We start from the raw sequence: 14,349 nt of genomic DNA on the forward strand, positions 1-14,349 counted from the left end.
AAGTGTATTCCTCTTTCCATGTGTGCTGCAGAATTCAGCACACATGAAAAGAGGGAAAAACTAGGGGAAATAAATATATTTCTCAGTGTTCTGCCTCACCTCGAAGGCGCACGGATTTGGTGATTTCCCAGGTTTACATCACTTTGTAAATCTAGGCCAGTGTCAAATTCCAAGGACGTTGCATGGGAAAACCTACGGAACGCCTCTCATGATTTATGAGGCCACTCAAAGCCACCCAGGGTGGCTTTGTGGCGCTTCATAAATCTTTATGAAAGTCATGCATGTACCACTTTACATGGAGCAAAAGTGATGCAGGGTTCTTATAAATAACCCCTCTGTGTTCAAATGTAACGTAAGATACCAACAATCACTGGGGAAAACAATTTGCAAAAACGTGCAAAATTTACCAGTTATGTTGTGAATTTCACTAGTTTCTTGAAAAATTCGCACAGGTCTGATTTAGACCACATGGATCGATAGGTGTGAAGAAGACTACAACCCCCAGAGAGCCTTAGGTTATACAGTAAACCGGAAGTGTGAGCTCCAGTTAGAATAATCTAATAACTTTACAAGAAGCAGGAAATGTGTTTCTAATTCCCTTTTTGCGCCCTAGCCATACATTGGCAATAACTGTGGAGAACTCGATACATGTTCTCTGATGGCAGAGTGCTGTACACTACAAAACAGGCTGCTTAGCAACATTGCCCTTGTGCAGGGCTTTAAGTGGGCCGGGCCTTGCGGGTGCTCAGCACCGGTAGTTCTTAAAAGCATTTGCCGAAAAGAGTCCCTCTGAGCAGGTGCTGAAACAGGTCCCTTTCGGGCTCTCCATTTTTACCCTCAGGGTGGGGGGGAGAAAATCTTAACTCAGGCAATAGTAGCACCTGTCACTGCTTTTGATGTAACTTCAAATTTACTTGTTTTTCAATTTTATATAACACAAGCATGAGCACCAGTTACATTACACAAGGACCTGTTTACTCATTTTTGAATCACAGGATGTCAGTCTCGAACCTGCTTTCTCAGGCTCAAAAGTCGGTAGCTTTTGCCTTACGCCACAACCGCACCTACAAAATCTGAACCATTTTTAATACTATGTACAACGAAGTCATAGGTGTTGCTAATGTGTATGTCTAATGTTACCTGTAGTATTATATATCTGGATGGACAGAAGCAGCAAAATACCAGTCGGGCGGTACACTATGCTCAGCACAGATTTTTAGCATAAGTATTTAAGCCACACTTTTAATTACATCGACCACCCCCAATGGGAGACCCCCTAGATTTTTCATCCCTCTTAAAGCCCAGCCCTTGTGTTTGTCTAAGTTCAACAGGTCCCAGGGTGCAGCTCTCCAGCGTACAGTCTCTCGCGTTGGCACATTGCTAGGTGTGCGCGCGCGTGTGCGTGGGTTGCTGGGAAGGAGTTAAGCTCAGACCTGATGTAGAGAAGGGATTCGTACTCCATTGTCTGAAAATAGCTTGTGAGAAAACACGGCGCCTTCTGTGAAATTACAGAACAGCATATTAAGTCCGCACCTGTTACTCGATTTGTCCTGAGATACCCTTTCCTGGTAGGCACTGACTCATCCTTTCATCATTCAAGCTCACGAAATGTCGTACTTTTAATTGAGGTACTAAAACTAAATATTTAAATGCATTCAATACATATTTAGGATGTTATTGTCTGATGATACCAACCACGATATCACACTGGCCTGAGACACTGCAGGTCGGAGATCTGAAACACAGCAACATCGACTCCTCCTTTTATCCACCTAAAGATAACTATATGAGTGCTATTAAGCTGGGTGATAATGCATCGGGTGTCTATAAGTTCAAGTCAATAATGCATTTTACGGCCTGGACTACATATGCGGGGAATAATGTTTTTAATAACTGGCAGGGGACTGGCAATTGGTGAACTAATGACACCCAATCAAGGTCCTATTGATTTATTTTGCATATATAGGATTATAAATAGGTGACAGTGAATAACTGGGATGTTTTCCACCGAGGGGTTCTAAGTGACGTAAAATAGGCCACACCAGTGAAGATCCAGTTGTCTATGATGTCACTCAGAACACCGAGGTGACAATAGTCACTGTTGCTGCTCTAGGCTCCGACAGACTCCTAGGGCCATATTATCAAGAAAAGGCGCTAAAATTATCGCCGCTTTAACGGCAGAAAACTGCCACTAAAGCGGCGATAATGGGCTTGATAACATGCCCTTGAGAACTCCCATAGAAGCCCATGTGCTGGTGTCAAGATGGGCTTCTATTGGAGTTCTCAAGGGCGTATTATCAAGCCCATTATCGCCGCTTTAGTGGCAGTTTTCTGCCGTTAAAGCGGCGATAATGTTAACGCCGTGCTTGATAATATGCCCCCTAGTGAGGCTTGGCAGAGCCGCCTGGAGTTCCGGCGTTATGACATAACAACAGTTGGCAACAAATTCTGTCACCCACTATAGCTACAACATGGCAGTGAATTGCAGGATTCAGAATGCAATTGTTTACGCTGTGCTCTCTGTGAGAGCCATACTTAACATATAGAATTATAGATGGGTAACAGTGAATTACCGGGATGGATTTCACAAGGGGTTCTGGTAACATCAGGCTTATATTGTAAAAAACAGAGACTTCCTAAGCAAGCCATGCATTACATTGTTATTGTTCTTATCAGCGTTTTTATTGTTGTCACTGGCGTATTTGTTGCCTTCTACCTTGTTACTATCATTTCTATGATTATTGTTTTTGTTGCTCTCATCGGTGTTGTCACGTGCATACAGTCTTGCCATCCATTCGATCACCAAGTCACCCACTCAGAGAGAGATGTTGACTGGCGGGGGTGTCGACCTAATTTCTAACCGTGGGTTAACCCTGTGTCATTTGGTGTGATCTTTGGCATTATGTCAAGTCAAAGTCATACAGAACCAAAGCGCGAGTTGATTGTGCTATGACGCCAATTCACGACACAATCTAAAATCAGGAGAGGATGTGGCACAGCGGGCAGAGCTGCCGGCTGGGGATGCGTGTTCAATTCTCGGCATCGGCACAGCAGCCTGTGATTCTTGGTAAATCACTTAATCTCCCGTGCCCATGGACAGCGCCTGGATGTTCTCACAGGTGATAAGCGGCGCCATATAAATCTATAAACCTAAATAAATAATTTCAACGTACAAGAACTTCATGATATCATATTGTAGTATCCATTTAGTGCCTCATACCCCTGACAAGTCTTCAAAGCACTTTGGGCTGAGTGAATAAATCTACCCTGTTCGTTTTGTTTTTTGGAAGAGTGATGGTTTGCAGAGCGGCCTATCGACGGAAAGTTTTGGCGCCATGAATGAGCTTTGTAGGGGGGTCGCTAAGTGTGTCACAGTGAAGTTGTAGCTATGCTCATGCGTGGATATTAGGGCTGAACCGAAACAAAATGCTTCTTTGATGTGCCCGGGCGTTTTTAGGCATACATGCCAGTGTCATGGTCTGGAGCCGCCCGTTTCGACTAGAAAGAACCCCCTCACCCCTCTCAGTTACTAGCTCGCCTCTGGCTGGAGCGCCGCTGCGTGCACGCGCTGCTGGGCCGCGGAGCTATCTCGATACAGTCAGTTCTTCGCGGGTTGCCAGGGGCAACCTCCAGGCTTCAGTCTGCGTGGGAAGAATGAGTATTTATGATTTGTATTTGTAAAAGGCGTGTGTGTGAAGGGTTAAAGGAATTCAATAAGCAACCGTTTGCCCAACACATCAATATCCTTCTACTTAGAGATCGACAGGATGGAATACATTGCTGCAATTAGCATACGCAATGCAATAGCCACGTGACCGCCTTTCTGTCTATCTATATGAGGGAACAACACATTGAGGCAGGACGTTCATATGCTGGGTTTTATTAGGGGGCATAGGTGGGGTTCAGTTTATCATATAGCGCTTGATATTTGGTGTTAGCCTGTTTCCAAGCGCTTGCACTTTGCGCACTTAAGTGATCTGAGGCACAGAAGGGTGAGTACCTCGCGTAGGATATGGAAACGAATCGTTTGCAGGTCATGTTGCTCAGTTTGTCAGGCATCCATCGATAAGATCTGAGTCAGTCATTGGACATTCAGCGGGGCCACATCAGACTGTCATGCTTCCGAGGTCGACAGTACGAATACTAATGAGCTGGACAACATTGACACTATAAAGGGTCGGAAAACAGCAAACATATGCAGTAGCAACTGCTGTACTAGAATAGTTATTGTTACTGTGTTTCCTCTTATCACTGCTCGCCGCCGTTCAGTATTTGCATGATGTTTTACCAAGGGAGACGAGAGTTAACTCTAAACTACACGCCCGCTCTGCACATTACAGAAACGGGCTGCTGTTTGCAGCGTCAGCTCTTTTTGACCCCACCCAATCCTATGTATCTACCAGAAGTGCATTCGGAGCAATTTGAAAGATCTGTTGTAGGCAGGTATGTGCATCTGAACATACATTTTTTTGTTGTTGCAGATTTATATAGCGCAAACTTGACCCAAAGGAATTGGAGCGCTTTACATGAGCACCAGTTATGTTACACAAGAACACATTTTTTTTTTTTTGGTAGGCACGGGGAGATTAAGTGATTTGCCCAGATTCACAGGATGCTGAGTCGACCCTGAGGCTCGAACCTTGGTTTCCGAGCTCCAAAGTCGGCAGTCTAGCCGTGGGACCACATCCTCTCCCCCAACTTGACTGCATGTCCCTCCCAGGGCCGAGTTTAGGGCAGTGCGACTGGTGCAGACAGTAGCACAAAGGGCTAATATGCCTGCTGCAAAGAACAAATCTGTATTTTATGTGGCTAGCTGAGTGGATTAGTAAAGCCAGCAGTTACCAGCGCTGTAAAACAAATACAGTGCATGAGAGAGAGGGGCTATGAAGAGGTGAGGGGCACTTTTACGGGGTGGTAGCGAGGGAATCTGAGGAGGAGGCCATAAGGGGCACTAAAAAAGATTGTCGCACCGGGCGCCACCGGTGCAAAAGCCGGCCCTGGTCCCTGCATAAACTACCTGGGAGCCAATGGGTTAGAGATGTTTTAAGTCATGGGCAAAGTGGGCGATGGCCCAAGGGCCCAGCCTTTCAGGGCCCGCATGGCAGAGCCAGCCCTGTTCTGCAGAGTCTTGAACTGACACCTTGAATAATTCTTAAACGTTTTGTTTTAAAACACAGTTTTCCTTTAATTTATTTTTAATGTGGGTGACATGTGGGAATCTATTGCAGGTATTTTACAGAGAGATGTTGTGTTTATGTTTCATGCAACATCCATATATTAAAGTTTCTTTTAGATCAAAACAGGGCCTCTCATTTGTGACATGGGAGGGGGGGGTCACAGAGATTATTAGACAATAATATTAGTGAGCTGATGCTGTGTTTCAATATTGACAACACACATCACTATCCCTGAATATTAGAAGTAAATTCATTTAGAATTAGAGCAAGTATGCCTGTGCATTGTGAGTGACCTGCACAAAGAAGTCATGCAAGGGCGGGCATATCTTTACTTTCAGCAGCTAAGACAGTCAAAGTCAGAAAACGTCACCCTCTGAGACAGCATCCAATTTTTTTACTTCAGCAAGGGGAAGTTTAAACTTTCAAATTAAAGAAGTGCAGGTACTCAGTACCTTTAAAGCAATGTTGCAACCCAAGCAAGAGGTGGAGGCCCAATTTCCTTGCATTAACTGGGGTCCATGCATCCATGCTACACCACTGTTAGTGCCAGGGACTTCAGAGGGGCAGCCAGTAGCCGGAAGAGCACTTCACCGCTGGTCACAAGGCCTCCATTTTATGGCCTTTCATGTTTTTGAAAACTTCCCCAGCTTCTCCCTATGGGAAACTGTCAAAGTTTAAAAAACACACGGGGATTTGCAAAGCGTTCAACTTAGCAAAATCGCACATGTCTACTTTCAGGAACTGTCCCGGGGTGGGATGCAGGGTTCTCCTGTGCAAGGTGTCCCTCACAGTCTACTCCCGAGTCCCACCCTTCGCCGGCCTACATAACTACCTTTCAAGCTTCTCCCAATGTGCTCATCTTCCAACTAACAGGGACAGAAGTTACTGATACCCCATTGACGACTCTTACCCAACTCTGAGAAATGGATTTCTGACACAAAACAGGACAAAATACATGGGATTTGCGAAAGCACAAGAATAACTCAACAACCTGCGAAGAAGACTAGGAGGAAAAAACACAAATCAACTACCAAACTACCATTCAGCTCCAAAGTAGCACACTACTGCTCGCTCAGTGCTTCAATGCTTCATCGAGGGTAGTATGCACTCTATAAATGCAATTCCCATTCCACTATTTATTAAGCCTAGGGGTGCAGGAAAATGCGAAAACAAACAGACCCCAGCTTTTTAATGATGTGTATTAAAATTTGCAAGGTTCACAATATCCAAAGCTAATAGCATTCAAAATATAAAAGTGGGGAACAGTTTGGGCATGGCTGCCGATCAGCATTACCTTGCCTCAGGACTAAGTGCAATACTGAGTGGAAGCAAGAAAAAACACCTCCTAATCCGCTGCCAATTTCATGCATCCTCAGGATCTGCCATGTTTAGTTCAAAACCTATCAGACAGCACAGCTGTTTGATTTGCTGAAGACATCTTGGGGACATTCAGAAATCTTCCCTGAGAATGCATTCTGCCCATTGCTTACCATTGGCTTCATGGCTTGTAGCTCACATTTCCATTTATTCAATTTGCTGGCTCTGCTTGATTTAGGCTGTCCAGCTTGAGTTCATCCCTTTCTTTGCCCAAACCTTGTTTACTGTATTTTTCGATGATCTCACTCTCTGTTACAGGCCTTTAAATCTTGTTCTTATATTGTCACATTTGCTGCACATTTATACACAAAGTTAAAATGTCAAATTGGTCTTCTGAGGGAGCTTGGTGTTTACTTTTCTTTCTGTGAATTAAAAATGAGAGCCTTTATAGGAAAGCAAGAAGAACGCAGATTACTCTCACCGTGGAGCAGGCTCGTACCCCTGCTATGCTCCAGTTTACGAGGCTGTAACATAGGTGCTCACAGATATTAATGTTGCGGTTCATCTATCAAAGCACTGTATGACCCTTCAGTGAACGTCTGATGATCTTTCTGTTTACAGTCAGCGATTCAGAATGCCAAACTTTATAATAAGTAATAATAACTTAAATTAATAATATCACACATTGGCATGCCAAAAGATGTAGCCTGCACAACTACACAAAGTGAGCAATAGCCTCAGTATGGGCAACACATGCAGTAGCACTGTGCCAAAAAACCCCAGACAACACAGAATACTGCTTTCCTGAAAACTAGAAAAAGGAACACCAAAACTCACTGTATTATTTAAACAACAGCCTTAAAAATCCTGCCTATATCAAAACATAGTTATTATACTATTTGGTGGATGTGTGTGTTGTCACCAATGAAATAGGTGAACATGTTCCAATGAAACAACAACAGCCTACCACCAGAGATGGCTTTAGCACTGCTCGTGTCTGGTGCAACACCGTACTCCACTTCACTCTATGCCGCTCTACTTTACTCTGCCCTGCTTTACTCTATGTGAGTGCACTCTACCCCACTCTACTATTCACCACTGCACTCTTCGCCACAGCGCTATACACCCGTCCAGTCTAGGCAACTCCACTCTACACTACTCTGCACCACTCCACTCTAAGATACTTCACTCTATGCAACTCTACTCTGCAAAACTGCACGGTATGCCACTTCTCTATGCCACGGCACTCTATCCTGCGCCAATGCATGATACAACACTTCATTCTACTCAGAAACAATCTACATTATGCCACTGCACACTACACCACTCTATTCCACTCTACATGACTCTATGCCACTGCGCTCTACACCACTACTCTATGCTACTTCACTCTATCCTGCACCACTCCAATCTACTCCACTTAACTCTACTCTGAAACAATCGATTCTATGAAACAGTACTCTATGCCACTGCACTCTAAGCCACACAACTATGCTCTGTGCCACTCCACTTTATGCCTCACACTAAGCCACTGCGGTCCACACCACTACCCTATGCTACTGCACTTTAACCTGCACCACTCCAGTCTACGCTACATTACTCTACTCTGAAATAATCTACTCTACACCAGTGCATCTATGCCACTATGCTCTAAGCCATACTACTCCACTCAGTGTCACTCTACACCACTCTAAACCACTGCAATCTACTCTGTGCCACTCTACTCTGCACCACTGTCCTCTACGCCACAGCACTCTACGCCACTATTCTCTTAACCACTGCACTCTACTCCAATGCACTCAATACCACTTTACTTAAAATCAATGCATTCCACACCAAATACTCTGCAACACTGCACTCTGTGCCGTTATACTCTGCAACACTCTACGCCACTGCACTCTATGCCACTGCATGCTGCGCCACTCTATTCTACTCTGCACCACTCTACTCTGCGCCAGTCTACTCTGAGCACTCTACTTTGCACCACTCTACTCTATGACACTTTTCTCTATGCCACTGCACTCTATGCCACTCTACTCTGCAAAACTGCACTCTTGACCACTGAGGTCAACACCACTCTACTCTGTATGCTATGCCACTGCAAAACGTTGCTGCTCTGCACCAATGTGCACAATGTCACAGCACTCTTTGCCACTCTATTTTACTCTGCACCATACTTACTCTATGCCACTGCCATCTATTCCATTCTACTCTGCGCCACTCCATTCTACTCTGCAAGACTGCACTCTCTGTTACTGAACTCAACTCAGCACCACTCTACTCTGCACTGCTGTACTTTATACCGCTGCATGCTACGCCACACTACACCATTGAACTCTATGTCACTGTTCTCTATGCCGCTCTATTCTACTTTGCATCACAGTACTCTATGCTACTGCTCTCTGCACCACTTTGCTCTGCACCACTGTACTCTATGCAACTGTACTCTATGCCACTGCCCTCTACTCAGTACCAATCAAACTCTTCGCCACCCCAATTTGCATTGTTTCCCACCACTCCTAGTCTATTCTACACCACTGCACTCCATTCCACTGCACTCTCCAACACTGCATTCTATCCTCCTCTTTCCTGCACTTCTGTGCTTTCCTCGACACCACTCCACTCTACCCTGAACCACTCCACTCCACTTCACTTTACTCTGAAACAGTCTAATCTACGCCACTGCATGCTAATCTATGCCACTTGAGACTGCACCACTCTATTCTGAGCAACTGCACTCTGAGCCACTGCACACTACGACACTGTACTCTGTGCCACTACACTCTATGCTGCTACTCTCTACACCGCTACACTCTACACCACTCTACTCTACAACACTCTACTGCACTTTATGCCATTTCACTCATACACTACTCCACTCTATGCTACTCTACTCTACAGCACTCTACTCTGATCTATGTCACTCTACTCTACAACACTCAGCTCAATTCTACGCAACACTATCTATACCACTCCACTCTTCTCTACACCACTCTATTCTATAACACTCTACTCTGATCTATGCAACACCCTCTTCACAACTCCACTCCACTCTGCTCCACACCACTCCCCTCTATACCACTCCGCAACACTGTATGCCACTCCTCAACACTCTACTCCACTCTGACACTCCATAGCACTCCACGTCACTCAACTCTACTCCACTTTACACCCTTTCACTGTATGGCACTCTACTCCCTCTACCCCACTCCATGACACTCCACTTCACTTCACGCCACTCAACTCTACTCTATGTCACTCCATACCACTCCTTAACACTCCTCTCTACTCCACACCACTCTCCTTTACCCTACTAACATTTAGCTATGCTGAACAGCAGCCACACTGGTGTGAAACATAGCTGAAACATATTGGAAAAGTAAATAGGTCTTGCATAAGTGAGACCTGTTGGCTTTGCCAATGCTTGTTCAGTGAGGAATCTTGTTGCAGGAATTCAAAGCAAAGCAAAGTAAGAAAGATTGAAAATGCTCCCATCTTTGAAAAGGGCAAAGTCTCTTTATTTCATCTGGCTTTACATGCAAATTTTAATCTGAGCTCACCCCTAATTATAACGCCTTTAACCGATGATCAGTCATTATAACTTTTGCCCAATGTTTTCTGTTTTGATTACACGTTTTCTTAACATGCCAGTCTGTTAAGTAACGGGTGTGCCAACTCAATGCATAGACTTGCTAGGATAGAGGGAATAATAGTATTCTTTTGTTTATCACATTATATGTGCACATCCACATGTATTGGGGTCAACAAGCTGACCTTGGAACCTAGAGGAGACCTGAGACGTAAAACCAGTTTTGGAACTCTGGCCAAAACCATCATGTGGTTCTGGGCAAATCACATTCCCCCTGGGGTCCAAATTATAAATATGAGCGATTCAACTGCGCTACCTCGGATTGTCCCACCTACGAGTTGCTGCTCCTAGCTGGGTGATAAAATATTCCCTGGAATTCACCCTTGGAGTCTTTGGAGCTAGTGAAGCGCTATATGATATGCTTGCCATGAATTTATTTGTATTCATTTATTTATGCGGGAACTTGAGTAGCGCAGAAGACTTCAAACGAAGTCTCATGGCGCTTGGTGCTTAAAAGAACAGTCAAGTTTTAAGAGCCTCCCTGAAATGAAGGCAGTGGCACATGGCACGAATGTCAAGAGAAATTGAGTCCCAGAATTTGGGTCCAAGCACATTAAAGAGAAGTCGCTGGTGTTTTTTTATGCATACAGACGAAGCAAACGTTCTAGCTGCACTGATCTAGACCACTGTCCTCAAAGTATTGCACAGTGTGAGAGTTGCATTTCTCTTAGATGTTGACTCATTGCATGCAGCTGCTTCCACTTAGGTGAGTTCTCTCTCTTCCTTGTCTGTGGTGTCTGCACAGTCTGTCTGCTGGCACTAATGAGAACAATCTATCAAGAATGTTTACTCTTCCCACCACCAACACACACACGGTCATTGCTGTCTCCATTAGAGCAGCCAGAGGGACATAAATCACTTTTCTGCTGTAGGCACCAGTGAGATCTAAGCTACACACCTCAGTCCAGAGATCTGTCTTGTGGGCAGTGCTCCTAAAGAAATGCTATTTTATGTTAGCATACTATGTTATTAACATGTGTATAGCACACAGTCAGCAATCACAGTGGCCTTGTGCAGCTTTCGACAATCAGTGACTTTCCGCATGGTTCTGGGGTTGCCATCAAAGACACAAATCTGGTTCAGATTGTGAAGGTGTGGCACTTTATTCTGTTATAGTTATATTTAGAGGTGGGCAAAACTTGCGGAGTTTCACGCCGCAGAATTCCAGAAAAAATCCACAGAACTCCACCAACAGGTGAAAAATATACAGCTTGCTCTGCTATTTAGCAGGGGTAGCGTTGGCAAACGGCACCATGTATTGCCCCAGCGTGCCTGGCCATTCGAGTTGATTTCAATACCGCTTGAGAAGAAAATCTACTCGAGCGACAGCAAATGTACTCGTATGGCAGCCCTCTGACATCAACCGCTTGCAACCGTCTGCACCCACCTGTATTAGGAAATCGACCTAGGGGACGCCAAATCCCGCATTCACAACTTTTGTAGCCTCGTGAGAGAAAAATTTGCCACGCTGTGATTTTACCAGAACTCTGCATTATAGAGCAAGGCTGAGTGGCCAAAATTCCACCTATTCCGTGGGTGGAACGGAATATTTGCCCACCCCAGTCATATTTCAATTACTGGGTAATGTCTTATTCTTTAGGCTTCGGGTGTGTTGTTTTGCAGCCAGGGGGCCCTTTGGCTTACCCACACACACACAAGCACTCAAACGCATCTCTCGACTCACTCACTCATGCACACACAAAGACACACACATCCTCTCTTTCATGAACAAACCCCCTCCCCCTCGAACTACAGATAAACACAAACACCTTCCAACTACCATTTCACAGACTTGTCAAACATGCATTCACCAGACACAGAAATAAATACACTCACTCACAAAACAGGCACACACACAATCCCCCATGCTCAGTCACACTTGCATGAACCGAGACACGCACCTTCTTGTACATGGACGCACACTTCCCCCCTTGGGCACACAAACAAACACCCTTCACCCACCACAGACTCTCATGCATGAAACACATGAACACAATTAACACTCACAGACATACATGCACATCGTCCCTCGCACATACTTACATACGAAGACACATACACACTCATCTCTTTTCGGACCCACCGGTGCACACAATCATCCGCCGCCTGCCCCACCCAGACAGAGCAGACAGACACATATACACATTAACGCACATGTGCGGTCGCAGACTGACACAGACTTGGATCCAAGCTCTTCTTTAACCCTGTGTTAGTACGTAACATCAGATGGTGCAACTGCACCCTGAGAAAAAAGCAAAGTTTTAATGAACGCCCCCAGATAACCTAGGCTGCAGGAGTTCGAAGTGGGCGGGGGTCCGGGATTCTCCCCTCATTGGTGGACAGGTCTCTGGAAGCTGCCTGGGCTGCCTTCACATGACTCGCCTGGCCTCTCGCCCTAGGCAACTTTCTAATGAACTGAATGTTCTGCCCTATTTCCGGCAATGTCAGAATATCGAAGGGTCTTTTCAGATCTGGTGACATATTCAGAAAGGCTCGGGAGAACGTCTGGTTGCAAAAATGAAACAGAAGGGCTGCTTATTAAGTCAAGTATGTGCGAATTTTAAAAGTACACGGGAAATGTGCATGGAACCTACTCCTGCAGAGAAACATACATTTCCAATGATTCCTTCAACATTACCCCGGATGAGGGTGTGTTTCCAATCCACAAAGGGGTGCTAAGCTGGGGGCTGATAGAAGCATGTCTTACCTTCAAACCAAGAAGCGGCTCCCAGCCCGCACCGTCGGCTCTCCAGGCATCTTTTCTGTTCCTGGGCATCCACCCGGCATCCCTTGCGTCTTCGGATCCAGTCCCCAGTGGCAGAGCACAGAGCTTGGGCGAGGGGTGCTGCTGTTTCCCGGGCAGTATGTTACTTTAACTGTTGTGGTTGAAGGGGGTTTTGCACGGCATCCCCAGTTCAGCTGGCGGGTGCACCCATTGGTCCATCCTCTTCCTATCAGCGTTCCTGGAGGGCTGTGGCTGTTTCGCGGGAGCGAAGTTTCGCGGACCCTTTCTGGGTGAAGTTCAGCTGCGACTCTGCGAGGGAGGCTGAGTAACGGTTTGGCTGCTCACCCCTCGCACTCTCCCAAGTGCACTCCGTTCCCAGGATCTTCACCTCCAGTGCTCGGCGTGAGCTGCATTCCGAGGAGTGGGGAGAAAGCTGCCAGAGACGTCCATTCCTCAGCGTTGACAGCGGTTTCTGCACAGCTGCCTGCTCACAGCCAGCATCTCAGCTCTGTGGGGCTGGTCCGTGCACCAGTCATTGTGTGATCATCACATGGTCCATCACGACGGGAAAGGTGCACGTGTTTGTGCAGCCTCTTCCTAGCAGAGAGGACTATAGCTTGATGCTGGGACGCAGGAAGCGCGTGGAGACCATTCTATTCTTAGCGCAGCGCTATATATTTTTTTTTTATTACTCAGATTGGATATAGAGACGAAAGTGTTACTTCAGAAAAATCGTCCCCAGGTCGTGTGCCAAGGCCAGGTGGCGAGGATGCGTTAGTCTTGTTCAGATGTCTTGGTATTTTATTGATTGCTGCTAGTTTTGAGGTGTGCCAGAGAGCAGGACAAGCAAGAGATAGGAAATGTGCTCCTCCTATGGTATTGGAAGGGGCGGAGATTGGTACTGCGTTGAGAGTGAGACGTGGTCTACATGGGTGGCTGCAATTACAGATTCTTGACTGAGTTGTGTGACCCTTGGCAGATCGATTTTTCTTCTTCAGTTGGCTTGTCGGGCAACACCGAGATTGCTTACACAGGAGTACACAATAAATACGTGATAAATATGTTCGAAAGGGTGCTGCTCAAAGGGGATCTGGTTCCTGGTCAGGAAGATCGCTGATGAGAATAGGGAGTTCCTTAATCACCGCGGTGCACCTGTCTGGCGTCCCTGTGTTTAGATCGATCCCAGGAAAGCTCCTATCGATCTTGTTTATATAGAGCCCAGGGGTTACAGACAAGTCCCGGGGATATCCCTGCTCGCGGGGTGTATAAAGGATTCAGCCCCAGAGCGCTGGACAGCTCCCACTCGCTTCTTATTTAGAGTCGTGTGTTCAGCACCTGCTCGCTCGCATCCTTCGGGGTTATGGAGTTAGAGCCTTCAGTGCTTAAATCTGGGCAGCTCCCAGTCTCGGAGGTGTTTGTTTGTATGGAGATGTGTGTAGAGCACTGAAACAATATAGGCCACTTCTGTCCTTAGAGCTGTG

At 45.9% G+C, this 14,349-nt stretch overlaps 1 protein-coding gene across 1 annotated transcript in view; it reads right to left on the reverse strand.

The window, feature by feature from the left end:
* The window catches only part of DRD2 (dopamine receptor D2), a 1,132,644-nt gene extending 1,119,097 nt beyond the window's left edge, over positions 1-13,547 (reverse strand). The window contains exon 1 of the mRNA XM_085647358.1: positions 12,851-13,547. The gene's annotated coding sequence lies outside the window, so the exon portion shown is untranslated. The remainder of the gene's footprint in view (positions 1-12,850) is intronic.
* Between the last annotated feature and the right edge of the window lie 802 nt (positions 13,548-14,349).

The sequence above is a fragment of the Triturus cristatus genome, chromosome 3_2, assembly GCF_964204655.1.
Source record: "Triturus cristatus chromosome 3_2, aTriCri1.1, whole genome shotgun sequence".
NCBI lineage: Eukaryota > Metazoa > Chordata > Amphibia > Caudata > Salamandridae > Triturus > Triturus cristatus.